Below are 21,379 nucleotides of genomic sequence, written 5' to 3' on the forward strand. Positions count from 1 at the left end.
CCTCCAAAAACTTAAAAAATAGATAAAATGAAGAAAAGAAGCACAAAAGTATTTCTAAAAAAATTTTTCCTCCCCTTTCAAGAAGCTTGTAAATGGTTCTATTCATCTAATTTGTAAAATTAATTTTCCCACAAAGAAAATTCCTGATATTAAATTTGTGGCTAAGAAAAAAAATCTAAGAAATCTTCCCCAGGCTCAAATATTTTAGATGAAGTCTGTGCATGCAATATTTTAGATGAGCACTCTGTGCTTATCCCAAGTTTTAAACTTCTTGAAGTTTGCTCAGCATAATAATCAGAGGTGAATTAAGGTTATCACAACTTAAAAAGACCTCTGGTGTTAAAGGATGTTGGTACTTGACAGGAGAGGGGGGAAATACCTATGCTCTACTGTTCTAATGAAACAGAAAAACCAGGGTAATTTATTTTTTTCCATTTCCAGATTACAGATGGGAAGAAAAAATAACATCAATTTATGGCCATTCTCAGGATATTTCAACTAAATGAACAGCATTTAAAATATGCGTATGAAATATTAGATGGATGAAGTCTTGAATCTGAGAAGTCATTAAGTCCTCATTTGGCTTAACTTACAAAGACTGTTCAATAATTAGTAGAATTTTTTATATTCAAGAGGCAAAGATAAAGACATTGATGATTCAAAATTACCACAGAGAACAGACTATAAAATAACCAAGGCAAAAAAATCTATGCAGATTTTATGTGAAAGGTAATATTTCATTTATAGATTTACATCATGTCACATTGATGATTCCCAAAATGTTCAATAGCAAATGGGAAATATCCACTGATTTCAAAATGCTCAGATTAATAGTTGTTAAACTAAGATGGGTTTATTAGAACAAAAGCTATAAAATGTGCAGACAGTAAAATGCAGAAATAATGATAAAAAAATTTAAAAAGCATTGTAAAATTCCCAAAGCATCTACTGCTGAGATTAAATAAAGTTGACTTTGCAGGAGAATTTTCAGGAGCTCCTGAGCACTTTGGGAGTGTATTTAGGAAAGCAGAGAGGCAGAAATTTGTTCCTGCACAAGGAAATCACTTGCTCCTTCCCAGGCTGAAAATGAGGGCATCCTGTTTAAGAACAGCACCTGAGTTTCAAAAGACCCTCCACATCTTTCAGGGCAGGTGTGACATTTGATAACACAACAATACAGGACAAAGCAATATTTTTCACCTCTGTTCCCTCTGGAGGGTGAGCTGAGCAGCACTCCCCACTCCCTGGGCAGCCTACATTAAGTGCAGGGAAAACCCAGCCAATCTGCCAGCTGAAGGAATTACCTCCCCTCTGCCTCACTTTGCCACCACAGGAATCCACAGAGAGCCGGGAAGATTTTCCTGAGGGAGCAAACACCCTGCCTCTAAACTCATTCTTATCAAACAAGGAGAGCCTCACTCCGTTTATTTGTGTTAATTACCACAGCTTCCGACAAAGGAAGGTTTCTTTCCTAAAAGTGTTTGCTCTCATGTTCGAAGAAGGAAAATAAAGAGAAAAATGACAAGCACAGATTAATATGTGGCAATTGCTCCATGCAGTGTGGGGTGAACAAAGAGCCCTCAGACCTCTCACTGAAGCTGCAGACACTGGCAATTGGTAACACATAGGCAAAGCAAATACATTTAAGATTAGAAACATTTGTATAAAATGCCACAAGAGATTAGGGCACTTCTACAGATGTTTTCCTCTCAATGGCAAAAAAGAAAAAAAGAAACAGATGTTCATTAATACCAGTATTTCACATTGCCCTAGCACTACAAAGACAATATTTCTCCTAGAAAATATTCCTTCAACATACATCTACAAACATCTCTTCTTAATGTGCTTTAGAGTTTTCATGGCAACTTAAATTTAACAGGTTGGAAGGGAAAGAAACATAATAAAATTATTTTATCTGGGTTAAAATTCAGCAATTGTCCTTGTGGTGGGAGGGTTGGGGTTCAGGGAGGCGTCACAATCAGTCAACAAATCGATTTAAAGTTAATGCTTTAGAAGCTTGAGAAGTAAATCAAATACAACAGAAGTAAATGAAGCACAACAGGGAACTGTCACTTGTGACAGAGCCAGAGCTGGTGCCTTGTGCTAATCTTGGAGTTTCTAGAAGAGTCCAAGTGACAAGAAGATGACAGATTGTGTTTACAATCATTATTATTTAGATATCAAATACAGGATAGTTATTTTGAAACCACTATGATCTGTTACTTTAGCACCACAGTATTTGCCAGCCCTAAACTCCAGCAAGTCAGAGCTATAGAGAAAATTGATCCTAAGCAGCCTGCACAAACCAAGATTAGAAATAGACTTTTCTGGTTTTGTATAATTTTCTTCACAAAAAGTCTCCTTTAATATTTAGGGTGAACACTCCCAAGGCCAGATAAATATCAAGCATTAATCTCCATTTCAAGAAACATTATTCCTTTCAAGAAAATTTCCCACAGTGAGGTATTTGGAGCAAAAGAGAATCTAATCTGAAATGTTAGTCTGGGTTTCTTTTTCATGTCCAGACCTCAGCCCATATTTACCAGTTCTAACAAGAACACACCAGTTCCCACTGTGATTTGTCTTCAGAAATGAGCCCTTATGATTCTCATTTTTCAGCTCCCTCCAGAATATATCTGGAGAAGTCAAAATCCCAGGCTTGTCATATCTGTCAAGCCGATGTTGCTTTGAGACAGCTGAGTTACTATGGTTAACTTAATCACAATATAATGCTTCCAGTTTGTTTGTGGCCACAGATACACAGAACACTCCAGTCAAAATTAAAATTGAACAAAACAGAGCAATATGTTGCATTGTTTAATTTATTCTCCCAAACTAAGCACATTGGTAATACAATTTAAATACAAAGTAAGCTCATTCAAGTGGCACCCTAGAGAAGATTTCTGCACAGATAACTGATACTTACTAACATGACAGGAGAAAATCCTGTCATGCTCTGAAACACAACAGTGATTATCTTGCTGCCATAAAGAGCAGAACGGAAATTTCCTCACCCAAGTGGCTTTGACATTACAGATAACAATTACTGTAATCCTTGTCAGCAGACACTGCCTGTCACCTCTGCCACAGAAACACCTTCCCAATAAAACACTGCTCAAAGGATCCTGCCAGGTGCAGAAGCAGGTCATGATCAATCCTTGCAAAGCAAATAAACCTGCAAGGCAGCCAATGAATGAACCCATACTGTTAGATGAGCCTTGATTAATTGCTTTCAAATTATGGGATTTTTTTTTTTTTTGTCCCAAAAACTTCACTTTGTCTCTAATTTCTGAAAGATTTATTTTCTGTGTCTATGGAAACCAGTTTTCCTTATCAGGAACAGCATTAACACTGTCCTGGTCAGGTAAAGCAGGTGTGACAGTGCTGGTCATGCCCAGCAGCTCTGATGCTGTGTCTGCAAACACATGATGTCGTTACACTGAAATGTTTGTGGGGTTTTTTTTGCTCGGTTGTGTTTATTTCTTCGGGAGGTGAGTTGGTTTGGGGTTTTTTTCTTTTTCTTTTTTCTTTTTTTTCCCCCCTTTTTTTCTTTTTTGAACTTATCTGGCTCAAGGAGATTAGCACACCCACACAGAAAGCTGATCTGGTTTAATCACTGCCATCTTTAGAACTGTTACAAGTAAGCCTAAGGGCTTCTTCTAGACCCATTCTTAAATGTATCTGTACCTAAAACTCAAGTCCTCACTGTTTCTTCTGAGCTCTTCCAATTATAAATTTTATTTTCATTCAGGATATACTGTCAGAGAACTGCTGCATCCAGAGGAACAACTTCTGTTCAAACCATTGGCGCAGCAGGAATCTAGCCAATAAAAAACCCCACATTTGCTCTTTACCCATCTCTGTGTCTTATTGCAGCAACTCTGTCTGTGTACGTTCTCTAGCAAACATCAATCAGCCACATATATTTGTGTTTTGACCTCCCTGGCGTTACCAACACAATGAATAAACAGATCCTGCAATACCAAAGCTGTGCTTACTCCATTTGTTGCCGACATTTCAAATACACTCTCTGAAAACTGGGCAAGTCGAGCCAGTCTCCTCTGTATCAAAGCGTTTTTGAAACCCTGATCCAGGAAGGGGTTACTCTCTGCATGTCTGAATCTGCCACAATGGGAAATCAATGCTCCCCACTGCAGGCTGAAACTTCTGGCAAAAACTCGTGCTGTGCCTCTGTGTAAAAAAAGCCACCCTTTAACTGTGCTTGCAAATCTGTTTACAAATAGCTGCAGACTTCACTGCCAGATACCAAGTTTTAAATAAGGAAGGGGAAAAAAACAAGAAAAAAGGACCCTTCAAAGCTGAACTAAAGCATATGATAATAATATTAAATAAAACTGTATGTGAAAGTCTGTTTGCTAAATAATATATTGCTATAGCAGTGCCGTAATGGGCTACAAAAACCTTGTGATTTTCTGTGGCGAGCTTTCCTAAGGAGCACTACGGAATTTATCAGCTGTTGAGAAGCAATGACTCTAAGCTGCTTTTTCAGCAAAGAGGCCCCCTGTATTAGCCATCCCTGCTCGTGTTAAGCTCTTCTGCTTCATGTACCTGTTTCAACAATTGTCAAAAACCACGGGGGATATGGAAACTCCTTTGTTTGGAAGGTGCCTGTGAAGCTGAATGGAGAGAGATCCTCCACAATCAAAGCTCAGTTTTTAGGAGCACCCTTATCTCTCTGAACAGGAGAAATGAGCTGCAGAAGATTTCACCACCGGAGTAGCACAGCCTTAGAGAAGGTCAGGGGGAGAAGCTGTAGAAACTACATCATCAAGGGTTTGAAGATTCAGAAACAAACTGGCCTGATGCAGCACAGGCAGCCCCATTTAAAGCAAGAGGCTGGAGCACAGCCCTCTGGAAGTACATTCTAATCATCATTTCTGTGATTAAAGGATAATTTGTTTTGTTACCAGATGAAATAATGAAGGTGATGGAGTGCCATGGTTTTCCTCTGCAGTTCTCCAGTGCCCACATCAGTGTTTGCAAACCTCATGATAACATCCCACGAGAGGCAGGATTAGATTGTTCTTATTTCTAACACCAAGAGCCTCTTCTAAAAGCTGGCAAGTCAGCGTAACTGTCTGTGATAATGTATTAAGAAAAATCATGAATATAGGTGGAGGTCCGTGAGCCTACTGCAGAGACGGCAACCATCATGCCCTGGAGAGCACCGTGGGCTCTGGGCACTCCGAGGTCAGGGTGAGAAAAGAAGCTTTCCCCATGGTGCTCTGCAGCACTATGTTAATTTGTACTAGTTCTGTCCTCCCCATTGGCCCGTTGGCCTTCCCTACCCCTTTTACCCTTATGTTCAAGTTCTAGAAAGTTCTCCATTCCCTGTTACCCCATTGGTCTGTGTAACCCCACCCATCCACCCATTCACTCCCTATTGGTTCCTGTCTGGAGTACCTCCCCTGAGCCCTCAGACCATTGGACCCCTGATGCTATGCTCTGCCCCCTCTTTCCCTGTATTTATACCCTGGACCCTCCTTTGTCTGCTGGACTCCTTCAGTGTTTCCTGAAGTAAGGTTTGTTGGAGTTGTGTGCCTTCACTGCTGAGCTGCTGTGTGTGTATCTGGGTGTGTCTGTCTGTGCGCCTGTCTGTATGTCTGTCTGTCTGTGTGTGTCCTCATGGCTCCTGCCCGTTGGCGCAGGACGCTCTCAGGGGAGGTTACATCCACCACTGCTGTGGAGCACAATAAACACAGTATATAAATCCAAATTTTCAGAGCCCTTCAATACATGTGTGAGAACTTGAGTCTTGTGACTGAGACCACCCAAAGACCAGGTGATCCAAGAGTGTCGTATTCTCAGACAATGGGGACTATTTGGCAATATTTGACTTCCTGGAAAATAAAAATATAAATGAAGTAAAAAACAAGAGAAGATTATGTCTAGCATGGCTTGCTAAAGGTTTCAGGGAGAAAAAAAATAAAAGAGGAAAAAAAGAAGGAAAACATGAACTCTTTGTCAAAACCAGACCTTTAATTTGCTAGAGCGGATAAGGATCAAAGTATGGTGCAAATGACAGGAGGAGAAAAGTTAATACATTCTCAAAATGAAACAGCTTTTCTTAAACAGAACCTTGTGATAATATGATTGTTTCTAATGTTCTAATCAGCTTAATGAAGAGCTAATTTTCAGATCTTTGCAGAAAGAAATCCAAAGGACTTATTCAAATTGTCATTAAAAGGATTTAGTATCATTTCCACCTCTGAGCTGATGCACAGGAAGGTGGATGTTAGCAGATTTGTATTTCTGTAGAACGCAAAAGAAGGATAAAATCCTCCTGGAGTCTGTGCCTGTCACTGTTAGAGGAAGAAATCAGGAGCTACACACTAAGGCAGGAAGAACAACCTTTTTTGCACACCAGTGTAACTGAGCACAAATAGATCCAGACATCACCCACTCACCTTCCAAACACACAATGCTGTCCTCTAACAAGAATCCACTCGTTACTGGAATTATGCCTACAGTGAATCCAGCACCAGAGGTATAGCAAAAACTGTGAATAATTAAGCAACTGGATGAACACACATTTACACACTTGAATAATGGGTAGTCATATGTGACAATATTGGATACTCACTGATAACCCTTGAATGAAAGTTGAGTGAAAATAAAATGTTAATGTATGGATAAAAAGAATTTAGACATAAAATAGTGTCACTTTATGTTATTAGAAATCCATGCTATCAGTGGATACACTTCTCTTTATGGGGGGAGCAGACTTGTTGGAATTGCTGACATGATTTGTCTTCTTGGTGATGAGTGTGTTGCTGTGATATTTTAGCCTCACTTGCAATGCTGAACTTTCTCTCTTGTAACATTTGTAATTATGCCACAACATTTCACTAATGGGACATATTAAAGGCATGAACATCTATCTATGTGTTGCTCCAGCATCATGGTGGTTCCATGGCTCTTTGCTTAAAAGAACAGTGACATTCCCAAAGAGTTTCTCTATGCACTGTGTGTGACATTTTCAAATAGGTGAAGCTGCTCATATCCACCCATGAAATTAAATTATTTGCTATTTCACAGAGCTCAAAACATTTTCCTGCTGGAAATGGCACTAGCGACTGAGAAGCATCAAACAATAAAACTGAAACCTATTGTGTTGCCTTCCATTAGTAGCCCTGTCCTTTGAGCAATTAAATGTGACAAAACAAACACTGGCACTGCCAAATAAGAGAGAAAGCATCAGAGCACAGACAGGAAAAACATCATTTTTGTTTGTTTTTTCCTAAGATATTCACTGACTGTTTATACACATGAGCACACACACAGGAAACCAGCACAGACTGGGAAAGAAACAGCTGTCTCATGGAACAGAGGCTTAAAATGCTGCTTACACCACTCTTCTCACACTGAAGAGCAGAATTCTCTCTGCTCACAGAGGAGCAGAAGGAGAAGCCCAGCTCCTTTTGTAACAACATTCCTGGGAATTACCAATATCCTACCCTGTGAGCACTGTTAATGGTTATTAATGTCAGCCAGCTCAACAGCACCATATAGGTATTTTTCTCTAACTAATGCTGCTGTTGAGTTTGTTATAAAATAGTGAATAAACATCACTGAATGAGACAAATTCTGGGAATATTTGTCCTCCATCAACTGTATTTTTCTTCCAAAACCTTCTTGAGGTGCTTATTCAACTAGAAACTCCTTGTGGGCAGAGAATAAATCAGAATAAATTTGAATACCAAATCTGTCATCTGTTTGTCATTTTATAAAAAAAATCATGTTAAATTGGAAACTGGATCTTTCTGGCATCCTAAAACATTCCTAAAAAGCTTAAGTGGGTCCCAGTACACCCAATACTTTGAGTCTTTTTCTAAAGGGATATTTTGCAAATTTGATGTTTCCTGGCTGATACAGCCCTTGGACAAAAGTCTGAGCACATCCAGTCTACGTAGGCAAAGCCAGCTGCAGATAGATCTTGCTTCTTGAAAAAAACATTATTAACTACCTATGAAAGCACTACCAATGCATTATTATGGCAGAAAATTGCTGTCAATTACAAAAAAAAAATGAAAGACAGGTGAGACAAATCTGCTTCAACTGCTCATTCCACTGGCTGTGGGATGAATTTTGAGGTAATGGCAATTTTGCCTTTTCTTTAGTGCAGCCAGGACTTGCCTCTTACTATTTTAATGAGTGAATTCAGCAGCTGCACAGTAATGTCCACCTACAGACACCCATGCAGACCCATAACCACAGCCTGCAAGTGCCAGAACTTCAAAGAATAAAGAATAAATTTGTATTTCAATATTGGTTCAGTATTAAGAAAAAACCACCATGATAATAACTCAAGCAGGTGGTAGAGGTGGGAACGTGCTTCAGCAAACTGGTATTTTTAAGCTTAAACACCACACCACACCCCACACCCCCCATCTATAAACTGGTAATTTACTGTGCAATGATCTATCTTTATGGATGTCATCTTTATATGGGAACAACCCTGCTCTCTTTTTTACATGGCCATTCATTTTTAATTGCGTGGGCCACAGACACATTTATTCATTTCCATCACAGATGTAGGTGTGTATCAGCATGTGCATGAGCCACTGCAAATATATTGTGCACCTGCACCTGCAGAGCACGTTAGGAAAGCTATCCAACAGCTAAGGCTGAAATCCACATTTGCAGTTTTGCAGGGAATAAAAATCAAGCTGACTCAGTAAAAGGTGCTCTGATGCTGGTTCCCTGCACTTATTGCCAGAGCAACTGTTCCTGTTTGGGAAAACTGAAAGCATTCTCCCCTATAAAATACATGTGAGAAAGAGGGAATAAATGTATGCAAGCAGCAGGTTGATATAAATCAGGGCAGCATGTGAGAAGGAGCCACAAGCAGGGAAAATGAGCTCTAGATGCAGGCAGGGAGTGGTTGCCTGCATTTCAGAGTCCCTCTGGCCCTGGATGGGCTCAGATTTAGGATGAAACTGAACTGGAACCCTGTGCTGAGGCTTCCAGACCTTCCTGTTTATATCCAAGTGCTGTTGTGGCTCTAACCAGAAGTCAACAGCCTCCGAGGATGGGGAGGGGACGTATGGAGCAAAGAGTGGAGGCTTTGTGCCTCTAATGAGGACAGAGAGGGGTGCACAGGGCTCCAGTGCTGCCCCAAAGGGAAAGATTTATCTTCCTGACAGATAACAAAAGAGAGTAATGGCTTTTTTCTCCCCAGCAGCTTTCTTCACTGTCTTGTTTTGACTCAGCATGAACTCCATTCTTCCAATTTGTTTTTCTTTTCGTGGCTCTATGTAGCCCACCCTTGCCTCCTACAGATTCTGGGTTTCTTAGTGCTTGTAGTTTTGTTTGGTTCTGTTTTGTTGGAGAGTTTTTGGGGCGGTATGAGTTTTCAGATTTGAACTCCTAGTAACTTTGGGTTTGATTATAGACAGAAGTTAAGGAAACAAAATCACTGACAGTCCAGTGGTCAGATTTCTGTTGGTGTAGAGTCTGAGCACCACTGAAATTACTATTTTATGCTGCAGGACAATAGAGTTTCTAAACCAGCTACTTTAAGTCATAAAATGTCTCAAGAGTTCGTTGTGCTTCAGTTTTCCTTGACAGTGTTTCAAAATGGTATTTTTGTGGAATATTTGAACTTCAGTTGCTCTGATTCCACTTCTGACTATGCACAGAATCACAGCAGCCCAACACAGGCACACAAGGATTTTTCTTTTTTCAGAGGCTTGACAGTACAAGACAAACAAATAAGTTTTCAAACTCCAAAAACCTACTTTATCCTAAATTCCTGATAGCCTTCCTTCCCAGAAAAAAGTCAGCATTTTGAAGTGTGTTGGAAATGTTTTGCTAGTGATATTTCAGTTGAAGACATCCAGCATTTCATTCAACTTCAGCACAGACAGTTCCTTGTCAGCATTCCCCAAACAAGTCCACCGTACAAGGGAGAAGGGTCTGTTCTCCAAAGGACAAATCCAACTGGCACAAGGCTACAAAGCTTCTAGCATGCTCCCTCTATGTCTTAGGTAATAATTACTTGGAACTACTTCCAGGTACCAGGACTTTCAGGCCTCTGAATGTGCTCAAACCACAAGGCAGCTGCAGATTCAAGTCATACTCCTGGGTGTTCCCAGACACACCAAAGGGCACAAGCCCAGCACAGAGCTGAATTCCTCTGTCCATGAAAGAAACAAGAGAAATACTTTGTGAGTAAGCCTGTGTCCATATGGAAAGCCTGAAATAAGTACCATACTCCTCCAAAAAATCCTTCATATGTAATGGGAAGATTTTTTGGAAGCAACACATCCTTAAAGTCTCATTACTAACACAGGTCTCAACTTTATTTTGGCACATTTATCTCCAGTAACTTTCTTTAGACAGGCATCTTGCACATGCAACAGAATATATCAGCTTCTTTAGGATATACAAGTAGAATGGTTTTTAAGAACTTTTAGATCATTTCATTAGAAATATATGGGCTTTTGGAGTGTAAGTCCAAGCATCATTTCACTGAGGCTCTCCCTGTTTACCACTGGTATGTATACTGATGATTCTGCTATATTCTATGAAAGATAAAATGCAGAGAAATTCAATATGCTGCTTCTCCTTTAGGAATTCATTTGCTGACAAATAGTTATTCTGTCAAGAATTATAACCATATAGGGAGACATCAAAAGAATTTGTCTAACTTCTTCCTTTTGCTCAGTGCATATCTGCAGTGGTTGCACTGTGCAAGCTGTTAAAGAAAATAAAATATAAATCCCCAAATTCAGGGCAAGCATTGTATGGGATATATGCTGCCAGACACAAGCTCTAAGGTGAAATCACTGTCTTTAAAGGACTTTAAATTGCTTCTAAATATCATAAGGTTAAAAAAAAAGTATTCAAAATATACATGATGAACTCCAATGTAAATGAGCTGTGCATGTACAGTTTAGCCCTGCTAATCCCTGTAAATGTGGTACATTGCCTTGTCTTCCCCATTTCATGCTGTGTTTGGAAACAAATAGTTTTGAGTTTCTTGAATAACCAGTGTTCTTGAACAACACCTTTCTTAACTCATTCCCCTACATTTCTATTAACAGTGAAAAATCTGATAGAACACAGAAAGAGAGAAAGGAACAAAAATTCAGGACAAAGAATCGTCAAGCACAGCTTTTCCTCAAAAAGCTGATTCATACAATGCTGAACAGTCCCTTTTTCAATGCAGTAAGACGTGGAAGGGTATTGTATTCATACAAAAATACAACAGAATATAGTTCATCCTGATTTTATTCTCCAGTCGACCTATGAACAATGTGTTTATTTAACTTATTTAAACAGCAGGCTTTTTTTAGCTCTGAAACAGTTCACTCATCAGTAGGTGTGAAGTCTCATGATCTAGATAATCTGTTAATCTATTCCCTATTGAAGCCAAGACCTAATTTCTTAATAATTTATGGCACATGCCAAGTAATACTGAAATATGCTGTTATTATTATTATAGAGCCCAGACCTTGAAACTTGCCAAGTAATGATGAGTATGGAGAAAATATGTCAGCATGTTTCTGGTGTGAAATTTATAGTCTATTGAAGTTTTTAATTTCAAATTGAAAACTGTACAATAAGAGTTATTGTCTTTTGAAAGATATCTTTTCATAACTGATAACATACTATGGACTTCAATAACATGTTTCTGAAAACCTTTAACATATGAAATAGATTATATTGATTGAAATACAACAAGAACATGACTTGGAAAGGACACAAATCTCCAGGGGGCCTGTAGAGAAAATTAATGACTTTAAATTATTTTTGTTATGGAGAATAAAATCACCAATTACTGCAGTAAAAATAAAGAGACAGATCTGTCATCCCTTGCTCAGGCAGAACCCCGAATGCACAGTGGCATTTGGTGCCCCAGTGTTCGAGAGGCAAACACCCAGGGATGTGGCTGTGCAAGACCCTGCAGGGATGATGGTGTTGGGATGTTCCATGGTGCTTTTCCTGCCTGCCATCTGTCCTGCCTTGTGTCTGGGGAGCAGTGAAGCTTGTGCATTAGCCAGAGAGATCAAATTGGCTGCAAGGGGACATTTAGTTCATTTCTGACAGCAAGATGAATTAGCCTTTATTTCCCACGTTTGTTAGTTCATACTCCCTAAACTCCTAAGATTTTACTTATTCAAACTATGATGAAAGTCTTCAGGCTAAGAGCAAAAGATGTGATAATAGAACCAAAATAGGGAGAAGCCTTGCAACAGTGTGAGAATGGCAAAACATGAGGGAACATGTGGTGTTACTGCTTTGGGCAGGAACATCCACACCACAGCCAGGGCAGAGACAGACCTGGCAGCACTGGAGCAGCACTAGGGCTACACCCAGTTCTGCTGAGAGCTGGAATCAGTCACAGGAGGGTTTGGGCCGCAAGGGATCTTAAAGCTCATGCAGTTAAAACCTCCTTTCCTGGGACAGCTTCCACTATCCCGGCTTGCTCCAAGCCCCATCCAACTTGACCTTGGATACTTCCAGGGATGGGGCAGCCACAGCTTCCCTGGGTACACTGTGCCAGGGCCTCCCCACCCTCACAGGGAACAATTCCTTCCCAATTAATATCCCATCTTTCAGTTTGAAGCCATTCCTCATGGTCCTGTGCACCTATTTCACTGAAATCCAGTATGAGCTAGGCACAGGAAAGCTGGTAGAGAGGATCCTCTAACTCTGGAATACCTTCTATGCAATACAAACCATGCACACACCTACAGGAGATTTCTAAAGTCCCTGTATCACATCACTCAGCTCTGCAGGATGGCTGATTCCAGGTGACTGTCCAGGTGGGCAGAGCAGATATTCCAGCCTGTAAACCAGGGCATTATCCTGGCTGCAGCCCCAGATCAGAGTGCAATCCCAGCAGATCAGCACCATTTAACCCATGTCCCTTCACAGCACAACCACCACCTTCTGTTACTTCTGCTAATTTCTCTTCAAGCTTTTCCACTGTTGTTTTCCCCACTAACAACACCAATACAAATTTACCTGCCTTAACATAATATGGATTTTCAAGTAAAAACAAGGTGCTCATGGCATTACATAGCTCACAATGATTTGGGACCCTCTCCATGGCCAGAGACAGCTCATGGGCCACAAGCACCTGCCCTGTGACAGCCCTGAGGCTCAGCAGTTCTACACCCAGCCTAGCTGCCCATTGCTAATTCCCCTCCTCATCTCCCTCTCTTGGGGATTCCGTGGCGTTGTGACTCATTTCACTCTCGTAGCTCAGTCCAAGGTGGTGCTGAATAGGACAAAAAGACAACTTTTTGTGACCCCACTTGTGTTTGTCACCTCTCTCTCCATCGTGTCCATGTCATGGTGGCTGCCCTGAGAGCCCCAAATTCATCCCATTTGTGTTCTCTTATCCTTCTCACACTCATCCAAAGCCCCCAGTGACTCCCATATCAGCTCTGAACAGCACTGACTACTTTTTTCTTTTTTTTTTCTTTTTTTCATTTTTATGTCAAGCAAAATGTCAGCAGGTAACTGTCCTTGCTTCTCTGATGCCATTCTGAAATGTAGCAATCCTAAATATAGACTGATTGAAATGCAGTCCTTTTAGCTGGTATTTCATTATCTTGACTTTCTTTTTTAACAAACCTTTTGTAATGAGGCAAATAGACTAGCAGCAATATGCCAAAGAATATATTATACTGAAGGTACCTTAAAAATCCTACCTACAATTGGTGCAAATTACTGACTAAAGAATATACATTGGGTACAATAAAAATAGATTTCACACACACCATCACCTGTTCAGCTATACTATCTTCAGATAAGGCCATTTCAGAAGTAAGAGTAATATTTAAATAAGCTATCTTTAAAAATAATCATAGTAATAACATAAAAATGATGATCAAGTGTGTATCTCATAATTCCTTTCAATTCCGTAAGAAAACTTCATGTATTTCCCTTATTTACAGAAGCAGATTTCTCAGGAGCACCAAGGCTCCAATCTGGGCACTTTGCTGGGCAAGTGGAACTGGGAGAGATTATTTTTGAAACACAAATTTACATTTTTTATTGGGATCTCAGCAACATTACCTCTTTCCAAAGATGCATGAATCATCTTTAGCCATAATTACACACCTGTCTGATTGCATTGGCTCCTAGAATTCTATCTAAAAACCCTGTCTCAACATTTTGTGTTTCCATGGGCTGAAAAGCTCCTTTTTAGAATACAGGTTCATGGCTAATTTCCTCTACATCACAATTAGAGTTAGTCATTTCAGATTGAGAATCAATAGATTTAGTTTTGGTTTTGCCTCTCAAAATAATGCTCTGAGGTTTTGCTGGTTTTTTCTAAAGTTAAATGATCAGATAATGCACTACCTAAAGCAGAAGTTATTGTTACTGAAAGCACCACTACCCACGGCTTTAATTCTCAATAACCACTGCTTATTGTAAGTCAGAAAATAGGGGAAAGTAATTGTTACATTGGTAAGGGTTTCCAGGGGTTTATTCCATTTAGATGCAACCAAAATTGCAATGTTGTTGTTGAATGCATATCAGTGTTACACTTAAGCATAAAGGATCAAGGATTTTTAGATGGAGATCACTTCAAATTCAGTTTCTCAATATACAAGTGTTTAAGCTCCTCTTGAGGGCAAGTGAATTAAACTAAGCGTGTTGGTACTGTACATGTAGGCACCATAAAACAGGCAAGGCAAAAATTGGTCAGTTGTAAATCCATGCAACAAGCATGTAAATAGTCTCAATTGTTCTTGAATGTGTCAAATCTAAGTTCATGTGACTAAGAAGGTTTGTACCACTCTATAAACACCTTGTACCACTGTCGCCACATTTCTCTTCACAGAGAAAAGCAAGGCACAATTCTTCCCAAGAATATTTCTGGGTTTTGCATTCTCTGAACATCAGAGAAAGAAAACACAATTCTTATCTCATTTACTGCGCCTGTGTTGTGCCAAAGTAGAATGCAATATGGAGATTGCTTACCCAAAGTGATGGTGTTTTGTTTCCTTAGCCTACCAGGACCAAGCATGTGTATGTTGGGACTGTTGGCTGACAGTCACAAGATTCTGTGCAGTTGAGTGCAGAGTTGAGTGCTTGGCAGATTCAGTTTAGATGTAGTGTAATATAATATAGAATAATATAGTATAATAAAGTAATCAATTAGCCTTCTGATATCAATGAAGTCAGATGCATCCTTCCTCTCCAACATTGGGGGTCGCCCTGAATCCTATAGTACCACAGCCCAGTCCTAGCAGAAGGGATGTGTGAGTTTTAAGTCAGCATTTCTGAGTCTTGAGGTGATTTGATTTGCTCATTATGTGCACTCTGACATGTATGTTGTACATAAATGTCATCCTATCGCAGTATCAGCACCTGAGGAAGATGTAGGTGCATTGGCACTGGTGGAAGAAATGGGCCAGGGCAGTCCACTACATAAAATTGGTCAGGTTTGAGCAGTGTGGTGTCACAAGTGCTGTGTCCTCATTTCTTGGATCCATGTCTCACCCAGCCCTGAAGCATGCAAACACAGGCCTGCACAGGGCTCCCAGAATTCATCCTGGCTCTTACTGCTACCACAAAACCAGCCAGCCCTACCTACCCTTTTCTCTAATATTTATCCAACCTCTTTTAAAAAACTCTGGAGAAAGGAACATAACAGGCTCTCTGCATTATTTGTGCAAGTCCTCATGTATCCACAGAAATGGAGCTCCCTCTGAGCATCTCAACTAAATCTCCCACTGTTATTATCTGAATAGTGATTCTAATGGCATTTTGGATCAAAGGAATGTGCTTCTTGCCCTGGTGTGAAGAACACTAAGATGACATTCGTCACTTTGCTTCCCAGTGACTGCCAACTTTTTATGATATGTAGGGCAGTAAATGAAAATAAGACTCCTGTGGAATCACAAGGAGTCCCATAAAGCTTCTGTCCATGAATCAAAGAAGCCACTATCACAGCTAAGTGCAGCTTTTCTGTAGAGACAAATATTTGTTTTCCTAGAGGACAAAAATAAAGGCACATTTAAAATAGATGAGCTTCTATCAGATTAAATTCAGAGGTGGAAGAAACAATTCAGGTAAATTAATAAATTACCTAAGCTTTTCAAATGAGCTTTGAGATTTAGATGTAGCTGAATATAGCTTTTCTGGATGCAATCAGAGTAACATCTGGAGATTCATCTAGATCATTTGAAAAGCCTTTGCAATTTCAATGAATTATTCAGCTGAGGAATGGACAAGTTGTCATTTTTCTGGTAAACACAGATATAACTTCCAAAGACTTTCAGAGTTCTGTTCTGTTTTCACAGAACAATGACACCATAAAAAAACAAACAAACAAAAAAAACCAACAACAAAACAAACAAATGCTGGCTAGGATAATATATTGAAAAGCTAAATAAATGCAGTTAAACATGGCAAATGCATTTAAAAATAAAACTCATTTCCAGCAATACTCCATTGAATTTCATTACTGAGGAGGATATTGCATAGGTATCTCATTTCTTAGCTGTGTATTTCCCCTTGAGCTGTTTATGCCCTGAATATATAATTAGACAAAGACTGTAAATGCAGTACTGCAATCCAGAATCAGAGTAATTCAACGAGGGTTTAGCAAGGTTTGAAACTGGTGAACTGTTCATTACTTTCAGTTTAGATGCTATTTAAATCTCACAATTCAAGCAAGTGATGTTTTAGTATAAGGGAAAATCTCAATTGGCCTGAAAAGATCTGCTCTCCTGGGTCTAAATCAAAGACAAAATCAAATCACAAAGCAAGGTCTTTTTCCAGACTGAGGATGAGCCAGATCCCTAAACCAGGAACAACAAACCATCACAAATTTGCCAGTCCCTTGTGAACAGAAGCTTTGCTCTGACATAGAGATAGGAAACAGGAAAGAGAAAAGGGAGACCTCTTTTTTGGTGCAGCATCATCTACTTGACACCAGTGTACATGACCATTGTCCTAAAGGAAAAATTACTTGCTTTCTTTTTAGTACAGGGGGTTTCTTTTGGCGAAATTTGTGTACAGCAGGAGTGGCAAAAGCAACAGAAATCCTAATTTCCCTTAATAAAACCCATCCTGCCAGCTCCCATGACTGATATGTCTATTAGCCTGAAAGTGGCAGTCCCAGGAAGATGCAATTTATGAACATCTGGACTTCTTTGCAGTCATTTCTATTGTCACTTTCAGCTATTCAAAAATGTCTCCTGTGGTTGCTGAATGACCACAGATAACCTGTGTTTGAAGACAGAAAAGCCCAGCAATTGCAGGAAGGCCAAAGAAGTTTCATATATTTACATACAACAAAATAATCTCAAATTTCCCGACTTTCACTGTGGGTGACTCAGCACTCCAGCCCTTGGGGCTCTACACCTGAAAGTCTTCCTCTTTTTCATCTGCAAGGTAAAGACATTAAAATAAAAACCAAAATATATACATACATACATATCTATACACGCACATATATACATATACACACATATATATACATACATATATATGTGTATGTATATATGTGTGTATAAATATATATGTGTGTGTATATATATATATATATATGTAAAAATATAAATCAGAAAGGAAGAGTGTAGCACTAAACCCAATTAAGTTTTGCAGATGATGTTCCTGCCTGGCAAGAGCTGCAAAGAAAAGGAAATACACATTCTCATCTGCCTGCAACTGTTGTGATTTAGGAAAATTATCTTCTGGTACATAACTCCAGCTCTTCAATTAAATCCTGTCTTAAGCATATGTTACCATTAACGCCCTAATTTTCCAGACTCTAAGAACATACATAATCACGGTAAACCACAGGATTATTTATATTTGAGTACCAGCACAGCATGTGAAGTTAAGCCTTTTTAAGATCAAGGTCTACAAAGATGAAAACAAACTCAGGGGAATATGTGGTTTCATTCAGAGTTTCTGCATTGGATCAAATTACTCCAAGGTATGACTTCTTTTACACAAGGACTCTCCCATGCTAGAGCAAGCCCTTCAAAAATAAGTTGATATCTGTTTATTTATGTCCAACAGTTCAAATATCAGTGGAACAATAACCATTAGCTGTGGTATTACAGTTAAAAACAATGTTTTACCTACCCAATCTTACTAAAAAAGATATAGAGAGAAGACCTCGAGAAGACATCTTTCCTAAAGGAAATGAGATCTCAGTTCTTTGTGGTTATAAAAGATCTTAGGATACATTTTCTGGAACAGGAATTTCACCCAGATATCCTTCATTAACTGTGAATATGACTTACAGAGGTGTCTCCAGCAAGCCCATATTTATTTCCCTACAGGAGCAACACACAGTGGTGCCATTTAGAGCTGCCTGCAGGTTCTAGAAAACACAAATGAGGGGATAATATCCACCTACAAGAGACACTCCAGCACTGCTCTAATTATTTAGACAGTGCTCTCAGAATTCTTGAAATGAGCATATGTGCAAACTATTAAATATAATTTTAATCACCAACCACTGAATATTTGATAATAAACCCAAATATTTGAACTAGTCTAATTTTTTGTCCCTACTCTCCAGGAGAAAATATCATGGCCTACCAGAACCTAAAAAAAAAAAAAAAAGACTAGAATTTCGCATGGGCAAGTGCTCTGAAATGTTAAGTCATACTTAAAACACATTTCCTACAATTACAAGAAAAGCAGTAAAGTTCATCCTGTTAGAAATCAATTTGCTAAAGAAGGCAATTCTGTCAAGAATTATAACAGCATAAGAAGATATCAAAAGGAATAATTTATTTCTTTTTCTACAGAGAAGGATTTCAGCCTTAAGCTTTGCTTTGAGATGTGTTTTCCAGTGCTAGAGTGCCTGTGCAGCAGATAGAACCAGGACATCTTATAAACACATATAATCCCTCATTTTGCAGCACATTGATAGTTAGTGATGTGCAACCATTGTGGAGAAGCTCAGCAGCTGCTTAGTATCAGAAATTTGAATTAGACACTAAAGGCAACGTAATCTGCTTTATGATTAACCAAACTTTAAACATATGGATATCTTGGGTCTGCCTGGATTTGAGCTATTCCTGAATGGGAGAGAGTTATCCAGAGTCAGAAAAATCCTTTTTGCAAATGCAGGCCTGAGAGAAGTTAGAGCGAAAGTTTCTACTAAATAGTAATAATGATAATAATAGGCATGTATGCAACAAATTTTTTGGGACTTCATGGTGTATGAGCACATCCATCATAACAAGGTGCATCAGAATGTAATCCTTGTCTAATACTAGTTTTAGTGATAATTGCAGCAATTAAATCTCTTCAGCACAATAAAATATGCTTTATGTCATCTTGTTGGATAGTTCTAAGACATTACCAAAGCTACTCTAAAGAGCAAGTGACAGATATTGATTGCTGAATGTACATTCTCCACAAAAGGCTAAAACCTTCCTGAGGAGAGGGAAATCTTTGGAGATGTGATACTGCAGGAACTGAACAGTTTCTGGTGCTGTCACAGTATATAGGAGAGGAGAGTGATTAGGGAACCTTTGGAAGAGGTTTTGATTACAAATTTCAAACTCATTGACACATCAAACTATCAAAACAAGCCCATTTTCCAATATTTTCCACTACTTTCGCATTATTTGAGAGACAATTTTGTTGACATCAAAATATTTTTCAATGAACAGTGGGTTGCAGTACCCATCTCCCCATAAATTATAGAAGCTGGGCATATATAACTGACATATCATATACTTCCCATTCAGATATAAAAGCAAGACCTACAAAGGCTGCAAGGCTCCTAATTGCCCACTGATAGAATATATGATCTTTTTATTGCACATTTTTATTCTTGGCAGTATTTCCTCTCCCTCAGGAGATAGTCTACACTACACCACATAAATCCCCATTAAAATTAAGGACAGAATTTCCACCCATCCCCATGTGTATTGTTTTCCATCTAAACTGTAGTTGCACTGGAGAGAAATAGGACTCATCCTGTGTCTGAAAAGCACGAGTGGGTCTCAGAAGACTTGGGATTTAGTGTTGTGTAACATTATAGGGAAAATAATTTAAAATTTCTGTTCCTGCACAAATGGTATAAATATCATTTGTGTATGGCCCTGATCCCGCAGATGGAAATAAGGAAGACACACAAAATACTTTCCCATCATGTTCAATTCCCTCCTGCTGTGCTTCTTTTCTATCTCAGATATCTGAAGCTTGCAGAGGGTTTTCAAATCTTAGCTCTGGGGACTGGCATCTGCAGAGTTAATTTTAAAGCTTAAGAAAGTAAAATCACCTCCAGGCAAGCCCCTTATGAACAGTAAGTAGTGCCATTCATTTCTAATCCCTGCTTCTCTACACCCACAGGAAATAACTGTGAGAAATATGGGGACTATGAATCATTTATGGTGTTTCCCTTGCATGAAAAATTGCTTTCCTTACCTATATGATCAAGGTGTCCATTCCAGTTTTTCAGACAGCAGCAGCAGGTCAAAAGAGAGGCAATTTTCTATCCTTACCCTCACAGGGGCAGATGCTGGGGTGCTTTTACCTCAAGTTCAGTTGTTGCCCTGCTGTTATTTGCCACCCTGCCCACTTTTGAGGCAGAGACTTCCAGCCCATCAGCCTGAGGAAGCATCACCTCAGACAAAGAGATCCTGATACACTGCTACAGAATGAGGCAGCTGCTTGAACAGTAATGAAAGGAAGATTGTGCAGAAAGTTATAAAGTAATTTTTATATGATTCTGGAAACATCATGTTTACAATAATTTCATTTCCATTCAGTTCAGCGCTGTGAGAGTTGCATCTGTTAACTGATAGCTGGTTTTCCAATTACAGTGTTCACAACAATAATCACTTTAACAAAGTCATCCTCCTGTTGTTGCAAATGTAGAGCATAGAAACCACTCTGAGGGGGATGGGAAGCTGTAGTGGGGGCAGGGACAGGACCTGGGACATTCCTGCTCCCCTCCCACTCCTTCACACGGATGATAATCTTAGGTTAATTTACATCCATGGCTCTCAGTATCTATCTTTTATTTTTCCTTTTTTTTTCTTTTTTTTTTTTCTGTCTTTATCAACTAACTACCATCCAAGGTAGAAATATCAGGGTATTCTGTGCAGTACTACAGTAACTGAAACACGGCTGATGGTGTCTCACCCTTTCTGTTTTCCCTTGAAGCAGATAGACTGGATAGATCATAGATATTATTTTTGTTTCAGACAATCATTGAAACACACAGAACCGAGTCCTCAGAGAACTTAAATCTGATGCTGAAGTACCCAGATAACTGTTGGCACCTTGCATCCACTGCAGTTGAGCTTTGCAGGTGATGGGGACTGCTCTGGTCCCTCTCCCTTTGGTACCTCCACCAGACTGAACAGAAAGACACAAGGAGCTCTGAATCCAGCATTTATTCAAAGCT

The sequence above is a fragment of the Passer domesticus genome, chromosome 20 (genome assembly GCF_036417665.1).
Source record: "Passer domesticus isolate bPasDom1 chromosome 20, bPasDom1.hap1, whole genome shotgun sequence".
Classification (NCBI taxonomy): Eukaryota; Metazoa; Chordata; class Aves; order Passeriformes; family Passeridae; genus Passer; species Passer domesticus.